Source organism: Cuculus canorus, chromosome 8 (genome assembly GCF_017976375.1).
Source record: "Cuculus canorus isolate bCucCan1 chromosome 8, bCucCan1.pri, whole genome shotgun sequence".
Lineage (NCBI taxonomy): Eukaryota > Metazoa > Chordata > Aves > Cuculiformes > Cuculidae > Cuculus > Cuculus canorus.
Genome location: NC_071408.1, coordinates 8,479,806 through 8,496,865, shown reverse-complemented (window position 1 = coordinate 8,496,865; position 17,060 = coordinate 8,479,806). Strand labels below are relative to the sequence as shown.

Genomic DNA, 17,060 nt, shown 5'->3' with positions numbered 1-17,060 from the left:
TCTTTAAGATTTTCTTTCTCTTTTAACAAATGGTCAAGTATGGATTGGTCAATACTAACATTTAAGACAGTTTCTGCTTGCAAGCAGAAAGTCTTATTGCTCCAGTCACATGAAATGTGACATGTGACACAAAGCAGTAGGAACATGGTAATATTTGCCTTGCCTTAAGGATGCCATAGGGGAAATCATGTGAATGACCATACGGACAGTGTTATTATGTTATTGTTGTTAATTTCTATAGATGTACTCTAAACTGATTGATGCTTCGGAATTTCCTGGGTTTAGCATATTGCCAATGCTTAGTTTAACAGGGCTATATGCTATCCGTATACTTTTTTCTCCATTTAGATGTTCTTTACATAGCTGTCTGTGTATTTCCTGCCTGTGAAGTACTATCTGAAAAAAGAATCCGTACTGTTACTTTTCTTTTCCTATTCAATATTATCTATGGAGACATATGTATGTGTGCATACGTATATACATGTGTATACAAACAGACACACAGTCTGCCTGCATTTGTGAGGGTCATGAGAACGGCAGAGATGGCTGTTCACACTTCAGCTGCTTCCTGTAAACTGTTAAAAATTTTAAAAGCTCTCTGCTTATGATGATGATCCAGTTGAAAGTTAGTCTGATGTATACTAGTATCTTACTAATAGGTGGTGTATGACACATGTTCAAACAAAAAAAAGTACCACTTAAAAAATGGCACTCAACATTACCAGCAATGTTAAATGATGCGATACCATCAGTTTTGAATCATGCTTAGGCTTAATCATCATTTATAATTCATTTGAATTCCTCTTAAACTCTGCTTCAAGCATCTCCTAGGTGTTTAGCCTGCAAAAAGGTAAGATGCATAAATGTATATTGCTGCCTAATAAATCTCTTTCATGTTTTTCACTTGCAGAGAGAGAGTAGTCTGACCTTGGAAAGGGGCTATATAGAGATGAGGAAACAGCTTTGACAAGTAGAAGTTAAACCCTAGATGGTCCAGGACTATCTACCCACTGCTTAATCTTCTTAATATGGTAAGACAAATCCCATTCTTCATTTCTATATTAACATATTTCAATTTTATTACCATTTTTAACTCTTAAGCAGAGCTGTAGGAGCTTGGATAGAAATGCCAGGCGAGCACATACATTAAAAAGAAATAGAACTCCTCAGCTCAGCAAGCTTACAAGTTTCAAAAAGCTTATTTTAAATGGCTGCAAGTGAGGAAGAATTAGGGCATTGAGCAAACCTACGCAACTACTGGAGAGACAATATAATAAGAAATATAAGATGAGGATTAATTACTACTAACAATAAAGTACATTTATTGTAGGTAGGACTTGCTGTCAAGATAGGATTCCTCAGTGGGCACAGGCTTAGAAACATCGACTTCTGATTGTTACTTGCATCATCAGCAAGTTTCATATTTTTGGGAGCAGGATATGATTATCCCCAGTTATTTCTGAAAAGGAATACCTAATGTCAAGTTTAATCTTTGTGAGGTGACTGCCTGTTATTATAGTCTGTTACAGTACTCAGAGACTGACCAGGAAGATTTCACTTTGAAAACTATTTCTGGAACTGCAGCTCTCTTCTTTCCCACATCTCTTTTTCATTCCTCACTCTCAAACTAGTATAATAGATATTATTTTGTATTTGAAGAAATTTTCTGCCACTGAACAGGTTATACATGCCATTAAAGCAGTCAAATAACTAATTTAGTCATAGTTGAAGTTGGCCAGATTAATTATGGACATCATTAATATTTTCAACAACCCATGCTTTTGATTTAAAAATAGTTATATATTTTATAGTTAACTTTAAAACATTTTAACTCCTTTTGCAAACAGAGGGGCAGAGGTTCTATGGTGTCTTCTCAATGTATGCTTTGGATACAAAATGATTTGAGCTGTATAGTTGTTCCTGTATGTCCCAGTTTTTGGTTGCTATAGGTTGCTAATGTCATTAGACTATATGATATTTTCTAGGTAACTTGTCCCCTTATGAGTTATTTTCTTCAGTAAGAAATTATTTTTCTTCTGTAAAACAAACAAACAAAAATCCACTAATAACCCAAAATTCAATATTAGAAAAGATTTGTGTGAAAATTCATTAAAAAAGTAGAAATTAAAATTGGTTCTGCTCAAGTGAGTTGTTCTGAAGACATTTCTCATGTTTCACTAACTCTTAACATTTACAGTCTCTTGTGCAATAAAATTTTTAGAAATTGAAGGATTATCAATCCAAACCAAAACACCTCAAGTCAAGTTTTACAGCTTCACTGTAAGGGTGTAACTGATATTGGGGAACCTGAATTTTTAAGGGAAGATTTTCAGTCTAGCTGCTCAGATATTGATTCTATTCAGCATGATTGTAAATAACCTTGGAAAGGGATGATTAGTTATGAGCTACAGACTGCTGAGGGGTTATATATTTTTAAATACTTAAAAGTAAAACTGATATCGAAAGAGGTAAACCATGATTTTTCCAAAGGTGAATGACAGATGAAATTCAATTTTGGTAAATGCAAAGGAATGCATGTATCCAAATAAATATTTTAACTTAGTAGTTCGTATTTAGAAGGGAGATTTTATTGTGATTAGTTCAATAAAACTGTTGTCTCAACACTAAAGAGGAAAATAGTTATACAAAACATCATGGAAAAAAATAAGGAAAAGAAAACATAAGTACAATCCTTTTGAAGTCTAGGTTGCATTGTTATCTGGAATATTACAAACAAGATTGTTCCCCAAAGGAACTAGCAGTTCTACAAAGAACAAGACCAATACAGACATGGAAAGATTTCTTGTTGTGGGCTGATTAAATGGTCATATACGTTTTCCTCGGAAAAGAGAGGACTAGGGTTGTGATAAAGGTCTAATAAATGACAAATGCTCTAGGAAAGATAGCAATTTTTATTAGTTCTTATAATGTAAGAATGAAGGTGTACTGGAAAAAAAATCACTTAACAGTTACAATCAGAAATATTTGCTTCATAAATATGTAATTTAATTGTGGAATTCCCTGTCAGGGGATATGGTGGACATCTGAAATGTGAATAGGGTCAAATGGGTTTTGATTATGAGTTGTAATGAATAGATCTAATTTTGTGGGATTTAAAGACCATGAAATCTTCTGATGTAATTCCTACTTCTGCTTTCAGATATAGCGTGCTGTTAGAAGGACATGCCGTTCTGTATTTTCTTAGTTTCCTAAAGTACTTCCCAACTACAGACCTCTGTTCAAACAAAATGTATCTGTTCTTGTCATCTTCAGACATTTGTCAACAGGATTAATTTTATCACTATAAACAGTTTCCCTATGAAGTGTGATATTAAATGCTTGTATATGTTTACACTTTAATCTTGTGAAGTACACCTGCAAAACATCCATGCTAAAATGTGCTGTGCTTGAAAAGAACTCGTCAATGGTCCATGTGCTTTCTCAGTGTGTTCATGCATATGAGCTTAGCTGTACTATCAGTGTTTTTGGCAGTCATGGGTGATCACAAGGACAAAAGTGCAGGTGCAAATTTAGGGATGAGGCTTTGCTGCTGGGTGGTTGCTGTTGCTTTTTAATGGAACATTTTCTTCTGATAATATAGTCACATCAACTGTCATCTCAAATTTTGGACTAACAGCTTTATGGGAAAGGAAATTAAACCCAAAGAGAGAATAGTACAGAGCTTCTCTTTTCCTCTTTGGGATCTTGTACTCCTGGCAGTACTCTGTTAACAAGTCACAGATCAGTCCTATATCAGGAGTTGAAATTTACCCTCTTACAAGAACACATGTGTTTTTCCTTTCTTAGGAAGTATTAATTTAAATGCTTTTTCAATGCACGTGCTGCTTGTGATTTTTTTTGGGCGGGGCGTTTCACTTTATTTGCTTATCAATTTCAGGAACAATCAATTAGTTTAAATTTTTTAATTTTTGTTCTGTGCTTTTGTGGTCCTTGTAATCAGCAGTGTGGCCAAGAAGGCCAACAACATGGTGGTTTGTATCAGAAACAGTGTGTCCAGCAGCATTAGGAAAGTGATTGTTACCCTTTACTTAGCTCTGGTGAGGCTGCATCTCGAATACTGTGTTCAGTTTTGGGCCCCTCAGTACAAGAAAGACATTGTGGTGCTGGAGCGTGTCCAGAGAAGGACAGCAAAGTTGGTGAAAGATCTGGAGAACAACTCTTATGAGGAGCATAAAGGAACAGGGATTGTTTTTCTTGGAGAAGAGCAGGCTGAAGGGAGACCTTATTGCTCTCTACAGCCACCTGAAAGGAAGCAATAGTGAGGCTGGTGTTGATCTCTTCGCCCAAGTAGCAGGTGGCAGGATGAGAGCAAGTGGCCTCAAGTTGTGCCAGGGGAGGTTTAAATTGGATATTAGGAAAAATTTGTTTGCTTAACAACTCTTTCAATATTGGAATATGCTGCCCAGGGAAGTGGTGGATCCACCAACCCTAGATTTGTTAAAAAAATGTGTTGATGTAACAAATGGGGATGTCTTTAGTAGGTATGGTGGTGGTGGGCTAATGGTTGGACTTGATGATCTTAGAGGTCTTTTCCAACCTTAATGATTTTATGATTAATAAACATTCTGTTGTTTTATGGCAAATGATACAAGTTCATGAACGTATGTCAGGTCTCTCAGTTTACCAGATTCCTTTTCTTGTCAAAACATGTCCCAGGAAATGGAGGAAAATGGGCTAAGAGACAAATAAGGTAACAGTAACAATAACAGTAACAGAAGGAGAAGAAAATAAATTCACTTGTATTTTGAAATAGCCCATGTAAGAAAACATATTTTCAGAAAATTCTATGATTTTTTTTTTGGTACAGCATGGAGAAGAAACGTATTTCAGAAACAGATGGTGCACTCCAATTCCCTAAAGCTTCTCCTTTCTACTTTGGCCTATATTTGGCATGGCTGGCATATCTTCCTTGTAGCAAAAATCCTGGAAAACGAAGAATGGTGCAGCTGGTCCCTGGCTAGTTCATTGCTAAGGGGAAATCTCAATTAAAGCCTTCTTTATTATGTATGACTGTGTTGTTGGAAGAGATCAGATGTTACATAGAATACTCTATGTCAAGGACAGCTTTAGAGGACACTGGGCAGGGAAAAAAAAAGTTCTTTGGAGAGTGAGGTGATTTAAAAATAGATAATGGTAGGCAGAGGTAGAGTTTTGGAAAATTTAGCCTTTACTTTAGTTTTGCAATGGTTTGGAATATTCTGTCTGTGCCTGTATACTCATCCCAGAATTTCTGTCAGTCACCTGCCGTTTGATGCGATAACATCCAGACAGACTTCTTGCCAAGTCCCACTCTATGCTCAAAGATTTAAACCAGATTAAAAAACAGTCTTGATAACCAGGGTATGAAAACCATCCTTAAATATCCAGGAAGCATGCACTAACCTCTCTCAAGTCACAGAACTCTTTGGCATCGTACAAGTTAGACCTAAGTGCCAATGGATATAAGCTGTGAGTGAGAATAAGCTGGTGATGTATACTTTGGACAGCTTCTGTGGAACACTCTAGCTCTGTTGGCAGCTTAAGTACAATGTTACATTGACTCAAAGTGTATTTTGCAATATTGCAGCTTCAATATTTCAAGCTGGGGTAATTCTGCTTGAAGTTTATATATAAACATTAATTTCCCATGGGTGAAACCCATATTGGTGGAATACTTCTGTTTTACAAATAACAAATATGCAGTCTTTATCAGAAATATTTTAGTAGCTGCTCTGTAGCTCTGTCAAATCAAACCTGCAGTACTTTCATCTGTTTTTAAAGTAATATGTCCATATCTCCATAAAAACAAGTCCAGTAGGATCTTAGTCGCTCTATTAACTCCTGTGAAAGTATGCTACATACCTGAAAACTCAAAGGGAATTGGAGGGAGAAAATAGTTACCTTTTTAATATGTTCAGATAATTCTGAATTCTCAGAATTATTTTATCATTTTGGCAGTGCATTAAAATATTTTCTCCCTTTCTTCTTGAAAATGTTTGCACATTTGAAAAGGTGTGTCTGTTCAGATATGAGTACTCTTGGCTGTATTTAACTCATCCACAGAATTCCCAAGGTCAGGCCAACAGCAACATTCAAGGACTCAAGAATCAGATTCTGATTTGAGCCTCCGCAGTATAAACGTATGATATGATACTGCTGTGGTTTTACTTTGACTGTATTTTTGAGAGCAGAATATGACTTTTATTATTACATCAAATACAATTTTTTTTATGTTAAAGGAAAAAAAATAACAAGCTCAGCCTACTTTAAAACCATCATTTAAGCCAAAATTCATTAAAAAGATATTCCACAGAAGTAATCCTATTGGCATTTCAGGCACAGACCATAACTGAAGAATGCTTTTTTACACAGTTTCACACCAACAGCTTTCTGTCCAGCAGGTGACTTTCTACATGAAAAGGTTTGTAGAAGTGGAGATTGTAATAGGATGAACAACCTTGATAAAAGACTTTGATTCTTATCTTTGAATTTTTTTTTTCTATTACTTTTGCCTTAGCTGGTGCTGCTGCAGTTAGGGGTTGTCGATGCTCCCGTTGTAAACTCCTTTCATGGAGTTTTATGATGTCATGGTAAAAAATAACTTTTGTCTGAAATACAGCTGAATTATTTTTTTTAAAAATAACACTTTTTTCAGTTAAATACTGAATGTTAACTTGAAAAAACACATTTATTGGAAATGAAAAGGCAGTCTTTAGCTAAGTGATATCACCTCCGACTGGAAATTTAAAATAGACATATTCATTAATTTTGGCCTCACAGTTAAGGTTGGTTGTTTGATTACTTTTTTTTTTTTTTTTTTTGCATTGGGCTTTGTTTAGACAGAGAAAATCAGTTGTGTTAATTTCAGTGGGCTGGTAATAATTTTCACTCTTAGGCTGTTAGTACCACAATACTTAAGATGCAATTGACTACAAGGTAAGTTTGATGAAAACAGCTGCATGTACTGGCATTTTCTGAAAAGCTCTAACATTACATCTATCAATTTTTGGTTGCATCTGTGTCACAATCCAGCAGTGTTTGCCTGCTCAGCTCCGATTTCTACCCTCTTGCCTGTGAGTCTTGCTGAAAAAAAAAGCCTGGCTTTCGAAGATGCTATCTGCAATGCTTTCTTTTTCCTGATTCTGAGGGGCTGTTTTCACAAACAAGACCTAGAAGACGAATGAACTGGAAATTCAGAGGAGTGAGCTGCTTCCCCTGCCCTCCTTTTCTTGTTTTCTTGCCAGCCCAGGCTTTGCCCTTTCTTGTTGCCTGACTTGTGACAATGCATCTGACTTGTTTGTTGAGTTCTCTTGGCTTTTGGGTTTGTGTTCTAAGCAGTGACTTTGCTGTCGTGTAGCTTAGCAAAAATACATTGTAATGGAAACGTCAGTCACTTCTGTCACAGCAGCCTCAGCGCTGTAACAAATAATCTTCTGGGTAGAGGTAGAAGTTTACTGTTAACAGGTTTTATTTGGGATAGCTGTAAAAGAATGATGATGCTTCCTTTTAAATCTTAGGGGTTTGGAAGTGCTTTTGTAATTGATGCAGGGCTAACTCGAGGCATCAGGTTTTAAGGGCTTTTTCTTGTGAACTTACTGTAAGAATTCAGGATTTGGGAAAAGACAAGTCAGGGGAGCAGAGACAGCTTGGAGCTTGTTGGGTAGTCAAATGTAGCTCCCTTGTGGAACAGGTTAGCATATGGAGAGGGTTGCTCTTACAGTGAATGCTGGGAAACTGATACATTTTTCTTTCCTTGATGGAAACAGAGGAATACAAAGGTCCATATTTACCCTTCCTTTAATACTCTGCAGCTCAGATCTTCAATGTCCTGTGAGCTCATTATTTGTATTTATGTGCTAGTTTATGCAAGGCATGTACTGTGATGCAGGTAAATATTTAGTAATTCATTACTAAATAAGTATCTTATTCTTGGTTATGCTATTTTTCCCTTGTTTACAAACCAGAATTACCTACTGTTTTGTAATTCACTTACGATGATTATGCTGGAGTTGCTGAAAACCTTTCTCTGTTGGAGAAGGGCATATGAAGGGGTAACAGTGATAGTGTAAGGAATAGCCTGCAAGCACTTTCGAAAAGAGCATCTAATGCTGCATGAAAATGTGTCACTACTATTGCTGGCAAGCGGGACCCATTAGATTTGACTGTGAACTTCTTTTTAAATGTGCAAATCCTTTAAGAAGAGATTTTCAGAATGCCTATCTCAGATCATTGAAAACTACCCTCATTTGAAATATATAGACTGAACATATTGGTTTTGTAATTCAAAAGACTAGGCAAATTTGTTTTGTTTTGTGTTAGGAAATATCAGAACTATGCAAAAGTGATACAAAAGCTTTAACTAGAAAAGATTTAGATTTGTGATGCAGACGAATTCATGAAAATGATCCACTGAAAATAGTGGAGCCAAGTTATTTGGAGGTAAAGATAATAGCAGTATCTCTGGGATCTCATTGTTCAAAACCTGCCTATAAATGTCTTGAGCACTGCTCAAGAATTACCAGGTTATGTCCACATTGCTCAAATTTATGTGAAACCCTTCTCAGTATCTGTAGAAAAATGGTATGTGAAGACATGGCTATTTTGACTTTTGGTTTTTCATGTTTGCCACGTACAATGCAGACTGAAAAAAATCAGAGTTACATTGTTGGAGTCAAGTAACATGGTTATCTAAAAATGAGCTTGAGACAGGATTTCTTTGTTGTTCATTCCCTTAAAATATATTGTAAATAATCAGGAAATTCAATTTAACTGTGAAATGAAATAACTGAAAAGACAAACCTTTTTATATAGCCTCTGCAGTCCCTAACACCCCACTGACCTCTTGATATTACTTAAGTGAAGATTATTCTTATATTTACAAATGTTGCTCCTTCCAGCTGCATTTTGAAGAAAAGATAGAAGAGCATGTTATGCCCTACCTACAAAGTACGGTCCAGAGAGACTGTGACAGTAGCCAGGAGTGAGAGTCTCAAAGCACAGGGGTTGTCCCTCTTGTCTTCGTCTCAGGAGGAATGGCTGGGAAACTCTTCCTCTTCCAACAGTTGCTTTATGAAAAATAACTTACAGCAGAAGCTGAAGTATTTATGTATGCAGATAAATGCCCTGACTGCTTTCATTTTCTGTAGTCTGCATGTCCTAAATGTCTCTGTTGTGCCATGGCATGACTGCAGTACAATCATGTCCAACCAGAGACAGCCTATACTTGGGTAGCCAAAATTTTCTTTTTCTGATATGAGATACACTAATAATTTCTTCAGCAGAGAAACAAAGTACAAACCCTGCTCCTTCCACCTGCATTTTAAAGGAGATTTTGAGAAGCGTCTTGGGCCATGTGATTTCACCATTTTCATTTTTCCAGGTTTCTCAGGTGAGCTGTGGAATCTCTGCTCATTGTGCTGTATTGGATCCTATTTTGCTTGGCATGGGTCATTGAGACAAACTAGGTTTGCATTTAATGATGGAAAGTGGTGCTTAACAGCAGTCATAGAATTTATTTTTATGGTATTCTGTTCTTTTTCAGTATAGCACTATACGGTAAGGGCTTTTGTTCATTTTGGATATGATTAGTGGCTTCTTCATCTTTTGTAAGGCTGAAACTGCAGATATTTTGGGCAGTGTATGTGAGCCTATATTCCTTATGGAATAAGTTATTAAAGTCTGTAAAAACTCCAGCCAATGAGCAGTGAAATTATCTGGTGAGTTATTGTCCTCTTCCCTTGGCTTAGTCTTAGCATATAAAACTTAGTCTAGACTATGAATGAAGGAGAACATGTTCCCTTGATGTTCTTGCACCCTCTCCATGCATTTCTGTGATACAGAAGGGTTACCATTGAATGCAGTTTTCCCTGTTTCAAAATAAAACATTAGCCAGTCCATCAGCAGGCAAAGCATTGTAGATAACATGAGAGTTTCTTTTGATAATTTTGCTTTAGTATGTGCCTGTGCAAGAACAGGGGTTATTCTCTGGCTCCTGAGTTTTACTGGTATCAGCCATCCATAAAGGCAACACTTACTTCATCTCTAGTAATGCTCCATATTCTAGCCTTGCTTCAGGTTTTCAGTGACTTTCTTAATTGTCCTGAAACAATTCAAAGAGGTTGAAGAGGGTGAATATTTTCTTTTTCAACCATGCAGAGAATGAATAATATAACCAAAGTACTAGAGTGAGAGAATGCTGTTGAAAGTATGGAGTGTATGCAATAGAAAGTAAACATAACATTATCTCACTGCTTGATCACCTCTGCCTGACTACCTCTGACTGACTCCATTTTAATTATTATCTCCTTGACTCTTCACTCTAATTTCTCTCTAATTTCTGTTTTAGCAATTATTTATAGATGTGTCAGTGTTCTTGCAGTGTGAGTTTGACTCTTCTAAAGTATTTTACTTATCCATAGAAGCAGTATAACGAAGACAGTTGAGCAACTTGTTATGACAGGAATACATACTGGTTTCTCTGTCAAGTCTAAGATATCTACTTATCACAGGGCTGGTGTGTGGTGAGTTTTGTTTGTTTGTTGATTTTAAATGTATCTACACTTATGCTGTCCTATCACACTGTACATTAGGACTCACAGGCAATCTGATAGTGATGTTTGACTTATGTCAACTTAAGCACACTTTCAAGCGGGCATTTTAGAAAACCAAGCATCAACTCCCAAAGTTGACACATTCTCTTTGTAGCTACTTTTTTCCCCCTTAAAAATATGTTACATCATAATCCTACATTAAAGTATTTTTTAGAAGTTGGGTTTCTTCTTTTTTTTTTTTTTGAAGTGGCAAAATAGTAGTTTTAGATGGAAATCCCCTTCTGACTATGCTTCTTCGAACAACTCTTCTGTTCTTTCCTTATGCAGAAATCACACTTTAGCGCTCCTTATTTTCCCTCCTCTAATACATGGTCCTGGATGAGTTGCATGGTTCTAGAAACCCAGCAGTAAACTGTAGATGTCAATTTGAGAAGATGATAGAATGGTGATGGTCCAGAAAGCGCTCCAAGTGCTAAACAGTTTCGCTTCACATTCTGAACAATTTCACTTAACTGTTCTTCCCTTCCTCTGTTCATCTTAGACTTGCCATAAAGTGTGTTCATGTGTTGAGCGTTTTCAGAAGAGTTAATTTGTATTAAAGCTGAACCACTAAAGGATACACTTAAAACTTTTGTGCTGAAATGACTTTCATAGGGGTTTGGAGACTTGGTTGAGGTGCTGCTAGTATCTCTTAAATATTCCCATGTCTCAACCTCATTCTTGTGTCAACATTACAGAACATAAAATGGCCAGGACCAGTAGGCTTTGCTATGAACCCAATTGTCCATTGCATGCCATAAAAAGTTAATTTAGTTCAAGTGCTAGAAATATCCATATTCTTAGCTGTTATTAAAATGTAGTTTAAAAGATAGAAACAAATGAAAAAAATCAATGTGATGCTAATGTACCAATCATACACTATTTAGAATAATTTGTTTCATTTATTTCCATGCTTGTCTTTTATTGAATCTTTATCTCTAATGCAATTGGATGCTCTGTATTATAGCTCAGCTTTGCATTTTAGTGATACTGCTAACATAGAACACATACTTTCCTACATCTTAGCCACTACTTTTCTCTGTGTGTCAAGACATAGAAATAATTGTTAGGATACTGTGTGATTAAATATCGGTATGTCTGTCCTACAGATCTCTTTAAGACTGTAGGATTATTAAAATGTTTGGTGTAGATTAAAACATCATCATATAATAAACTGCAGTAGCCATCTCCTCAGAATATTAAGTAAATGCAGATAAATGACACATTATCTAAGTGGTGTGGAGAGAAAAATAATTTCAACAGTTTTCATCACCAGTTGTAAAAGGAGAAAAATGCTTTATAGTGCTTTAGATAATGTAGTCCTGAAACAGAGCTTGCTGCCCCACTCCAAGCATAATCCATATAATGACTATATTACAGTGAGAATATAATCATACTATAAGTACCATAAAAGTGCAATCTGTCATAGTTTCCCAGTTTTCCCTTTTCCAGTTCCTTTTTTAAATCAGACTTAAATAGATTCCCAGCAGTAGTTTATCTGTGCTGCATCAGAAGATAGATATTTTGGGTTTGTGAGAACAAAAGGCCCAATAGGTAGTAACTGCTCCTCTCTCAAGAACAGTTTGCAAAGTGTGTCTCATTCCTCCAAAAATAAAAAGAACCACAAATAAACAAAAAAGTGGTTACTTTCTGGCCCAATTGCAATCAAAAAATCCTCCTAAACTATGTATTTTAATAAGGAAAATACTACATATGTAAGTAGGAGGGTATTTACCTCAGTGATGGGAGAGATTTGTAAAAATGTGAAAAAACACTAGCATTGACAAGGACAGCTTTAGAAAGCAAGCCATTTTCCATTTTAATAGAAATCATGGCATTTCTTAGTTTAGTAGCTAGGGAGCAACTTCTGGAAAAAATCAAATGCTCTGGGGAAGGTGTACTTTGCCTTATGCTTCCTAAAATGGACATATTGTCTGGCTATGCATGGTCTGGTTGTGCCATTTATTTGAAACATGTACACAATGTATTTGTTATCGGCATGTCTGGATGCATTAAATAACCAGTAACATAAGAAAAATGCTTTTCAAAGCTGAAGCTTTTTTTGTTTTTATGCTTCTTAGCAGGATGACTCTGATGAGGGTGTTTACAACTTTTCATAGCTGTATGTCACTCTGATAAATAAGCGTATTGGTCCATCCAACATTTTCTAGGCATCATTCCTCCTCCTTCACTAACTTATGCAGAAACTTGTGGATCGGTGATATCTGTTGTATTTGTCTTCTGTTTTCTACAATTCAAGTGAGCAGGGAAGTCTGTTACAGAGAGTTATTTGCTCCTGTTGATGCCTTCAACAGGTAGTAGTGAGAAGGTAAGAAACAAAGGAGGCTTTGAGGCAGATGTTAGAAGAGGATTTGCTTCCATTGCTCTGTCCTAACCTGGCCAAACACCTCTGTTCTTGTGTCTTTCTCCAGGCAATCACACAATGCTGTATGAGTAGTACTTGTTGTGATAGTACTTATTCCATGTTAAAGAGTTAACATTTCACAAATGTAACCTTTTTTTGGTTGCAAACAGTAAAAAAAAAGTAAGAAAGCAATACTAGAAAGGAGGCTCACCTGCTCACAATCCATCTCCACAAAAAATATGACAAGTCACATCTATGTCTCATCCCATGTGTTTGCTATGATATTTTCTCATGGAAGCACAAACCTCCACAATATAATTACTGCAGTTCTTTCACCTATAGCATTGTCTACAGATCTGAGATACTCAAGAATATTCATTTTGAACTGTGGACAGGAGAAACAAAATCAGAAAACAGCAGTAAGTCTTTCCAAAAGGAAAATATTTACATTATAGGCTTTGAAATAAAATTGAAATTAATTTAGTTTGAATGAAAGTAGCACAGTGAACAGTATAGGCATCAATTATTACAAGGCAATGTTGTTGTATTTTAACTATCTGACAGCAGAAGAAGGCCAGTTTCAGAGGCAAGTCACTGAGGAGCATGCATTATACTGATGTTCTGAGCAGGAGTAACATTTTTCTTCCCATTATACGTGAGTTTTGTTAGATAATTTTTAGCTTGTGTCAGGAAATGTGACTGTTTCACACTACGTGGACCTGTGCTGGCCTGAAGGCAGTTTTAGAGGTGTCTGAGCACACATTAGATTTCTGCACAAAATTCAAATGGAGTAAGACACATTAGGTGTTTAAATTCTTTTGCGTGCTCCTGGAGGACAATTGGAATACCTGTCAAGCATTATGTGGAAAAGCCATCTTTCAAAGTAACTTTGAGAAGAGCTTTACTATGGCATAAAACCAAAGTAAAAGCAACTTCTCAATTTTCTTCACTGGTTTACAGTGTCTGAAGCTCAGAAGAAGGTTACACTGAGCATTACAGGTAGGTGAGGTGTCGAGGACATGGTTTAGTGGCAGATAGGAATGGTTGGACTCGATCATCCAAGAGGTCTTTTCCAACCTGGTGATTCTATGGTTCTATGGTTACTCTTGTCAAGGAGTTTTTACTGAGTTTGAGGCCTGCCACCACTGATGTGTGTATCTCAGGATCATGTTTTGCCCGGACTGGTGTGAGGTATTTGCAGGTGGATAGTTTGTTTAGGTGCCCCTTTGTATACATGGATTACTTTTCTAGGAGTTCCTTCAGAGCAGTACCACAGCGTGATCTTGAAGTACATTTAAGATCCTGAAGCGTGCCCTGAATCAATGCTGTTTCCACAGTATGCCAGCGTGCAGGAATGCTTGATTCCATCTTTGAGGCAACAAAAAATACTAGCTGCAGCCCAGGTTTGAGCTTGGCTGCTCAGCTCTACTTTTGGACTAAGCTGTTCCCATGTCATTTATTAAGATATTAGTCTAGCCAGTAACAAGTTATGGAACCTAACGGTGTTGCATTAGGAATCTCTTCAGCTTTGTATTGGACATATAATTCTTCTAATTCTTTTTGGGTTTGCATCAGCAGTTGAGTGGGAGAAACAAACAAAAAATCCTTTTATTGGTTTAATTTTTACAGAAAGTATAGTTTGTTTCAGATTTTGATCATTACTTGTGTGACTAAATTCTAGCTTAATTCACTGATAACTTATCTGTGCATTAGGGCAAAGGGTGTTTAAACATTCCCCAGCCATTTTCTTTATTTCCACAGATTTCTCAGTTCTGCTAGAGATTTAACTTCTTCTTTATTCCATTCAGGATTTTATTAGGTCATTTTATTTCTACTACAGCATCCTCTTCCAGCAGTCTGTAAGAGGAGGGATGTTGGATAGACATGCTTGGCTCAGGATCTGAATTTTGGCTGGAGCCTCAACATAACAAAATAATTGACTCCAAATCAGCTTGGATCAATGACTCTGACAGATACAGTTCCCCATCTGTGGCTCCTCTTCTATTTCTTGCCCTCTTGCAGCTAAAATGTCCTCTGAAGAGATGAATATTAGGGGATCTGTTAACACTTATAGATCATCTATATTGTTGAGCACTTAATACCAACTCCGTGACAAGTGTGAAGCTGCATGTCCTAAAAACACTAAACAGAATATGGAAACAGAATATTTCCTTTTCTGATTTATAAAAATCAAGCAAATGGATTTGCATGAAAAGTATTTTACGTGTTCATTAATACAATAAGGTGACTTGCTGCTTTTACTATTTTAAACTTCCACTCTTTCTAGTAGGATCTTCCTCTTTGCAGGGCTCTTTCTTGAAATGACAATTGAACAGTGAGTGAATTCTTGGACTCTTGGAGTGAACACAATAGCTCTGTTTATTTCAGAGTGTCACTCACCATTCTGTCTTATTTCTTGAACTGACAGCAAACCTTCAGTAGTCTGTGTCATTCCACATTGAAGATTTCTTGGCTTCTTGTGACTTATCCCTGCTTGGCTTGAGAAATGAAGAATAAACTCTACAGAAATTTTCTTTAGTGTCCTACTAGGGAAATAACCAGGCACTGGACCAGAAGTTCTTAATACTGGAGATGTTTGTTGATACTAGGGATGGAAAGACATAAGTTGGAGAAAGGTAACTCTTCAGGATTTGAAGATATTTCTTGCTTTCTCTTTAATTGGAATAATGCACACTAGTGACTTCGACTTCTGAGAGATATGCTTTTGCTCACATAGAATCACTTTGAATCCTTTCAGAAGCCTACAGTATTGTCTACGTTTTGGGATGTTATAAACAAAATCTCAAAGAACTTGCAGTAAATGGTTTTGTTTACTGATAAATGCTGGGATGATATTACTTGCTCAAGGTTATTCATCTGGTCAGCAAAGAAACACTGTAACCCTAGTTTCCACTCCAGTTTGGTATCATGTAAATTATTCTGCCTAACCATTAAGCATTTTTTTCCCTCTCTCGAAATGGAATACAATAAAAATAAGAGTTTTATTTGGCCTTTTCTGTCTCCAGATTGGTGATGGAGACAACTGTGCCAGCATCCACCATATATCTTCTCTTTGCTTATGTAACTACTTTTCAATAATAAACTTTGTGCTTATTTACTACTGTTCTTTGTTTTCGTTTTATTATCGTAGCTGGATCATACAGCTTTCTTCTAGTCCCAAAGAAGATATTTGCCATCTTCTTTGCATAATTCTGTTCTGATCTTTTCTCTTGGCTGGTATTCTGTTCCTTGGTGGAGCTCTGTACCACCTAATGGATTTCTGTCTGCAAAGGTCATGAAACCTGTAGTTGAATATGGGTTGGTGCTTAGCAACCCTCCCTTGCTAACCTGGCTTTTCACCCCAGTCTAATCACTATGAAAGACCAGTCTTACTCCCTAGAATCTCACCTCCTGCCCCACAACAACACAGATGTTTTATGCATCAGACAAGCTACCTTGCACAAACAGGTTGATTTTTCTTTCTTGAAGGGCATCATGGTTTTTCCATGATCTTGAGAAATCCCGACTTTAACCATAGAGAGGATAAACTTGGTGCCTGAGGCAATACAAGTAAAGAACTTGCCAAGCTCAAATGTTTATACTTTTGGGAATATGTCCTAAACACTGTAATTTCACAAGATTATTCAGTTGCCCCATGGCTTATTCATAAAATGCAAAAATGTTAAACACAATTAGTATAAGCATCCTAATATCTCTAGAGACATTTTGTTCATAGTATTGCTTGGAGCTTGTGTAAAATAGTCTGGAGTATTTTTTCATTTTGGTTTTATTTCCTTTTATTTTTTTGAGACTGGCAAAGGAAATCACAAAGACACAGTATTTTCTTTCTTCTTGCAGGCTACTACACCCTGCTGGTGAAGCTGTGGTACGCTTGTTCTGTCCTGGAGCAACAGGATAAAATGTGGTTTTAGTTGTATTCACTGATTGGTTTTCATCACAATATGATGAGAACATTGTAACGTGTCCTACAGAGGATTGTTTCTTGTCATCAAATAGAAAAGGAAACTGCCAGTTTGTTTATTAAGTAGGGACTGATGCTGGGAGAACATAAAACTTGTGTTCTGTTTGCTGCAGTAGATGTCTGA

The 17,060-nt window shown here is 36.5% G+C and overlaps 1 long non-coding RNA gene across 1 annotated transcript in view; it reads left to right on the top strand.

The window, feature by feature from the left end:
- Window positions 1–907: 907 nt before the first annotated feature.
- The window catches only part of LOC128852944 (uncharacterized), a 73,050-nt gene continuing 56,897 nt past the window's right edge, over window positions 908–17,060 (top strand). Inside the window, exon 1 of the long non-coding RNA XR_008451102.1 lies at window positions 908–1,031. This is a non-coding gene — a long non-coding RNA (uncharacterized LOC128852944). The remainder of the gene's footprint in view (window positions 1,032–17,060) is intronic.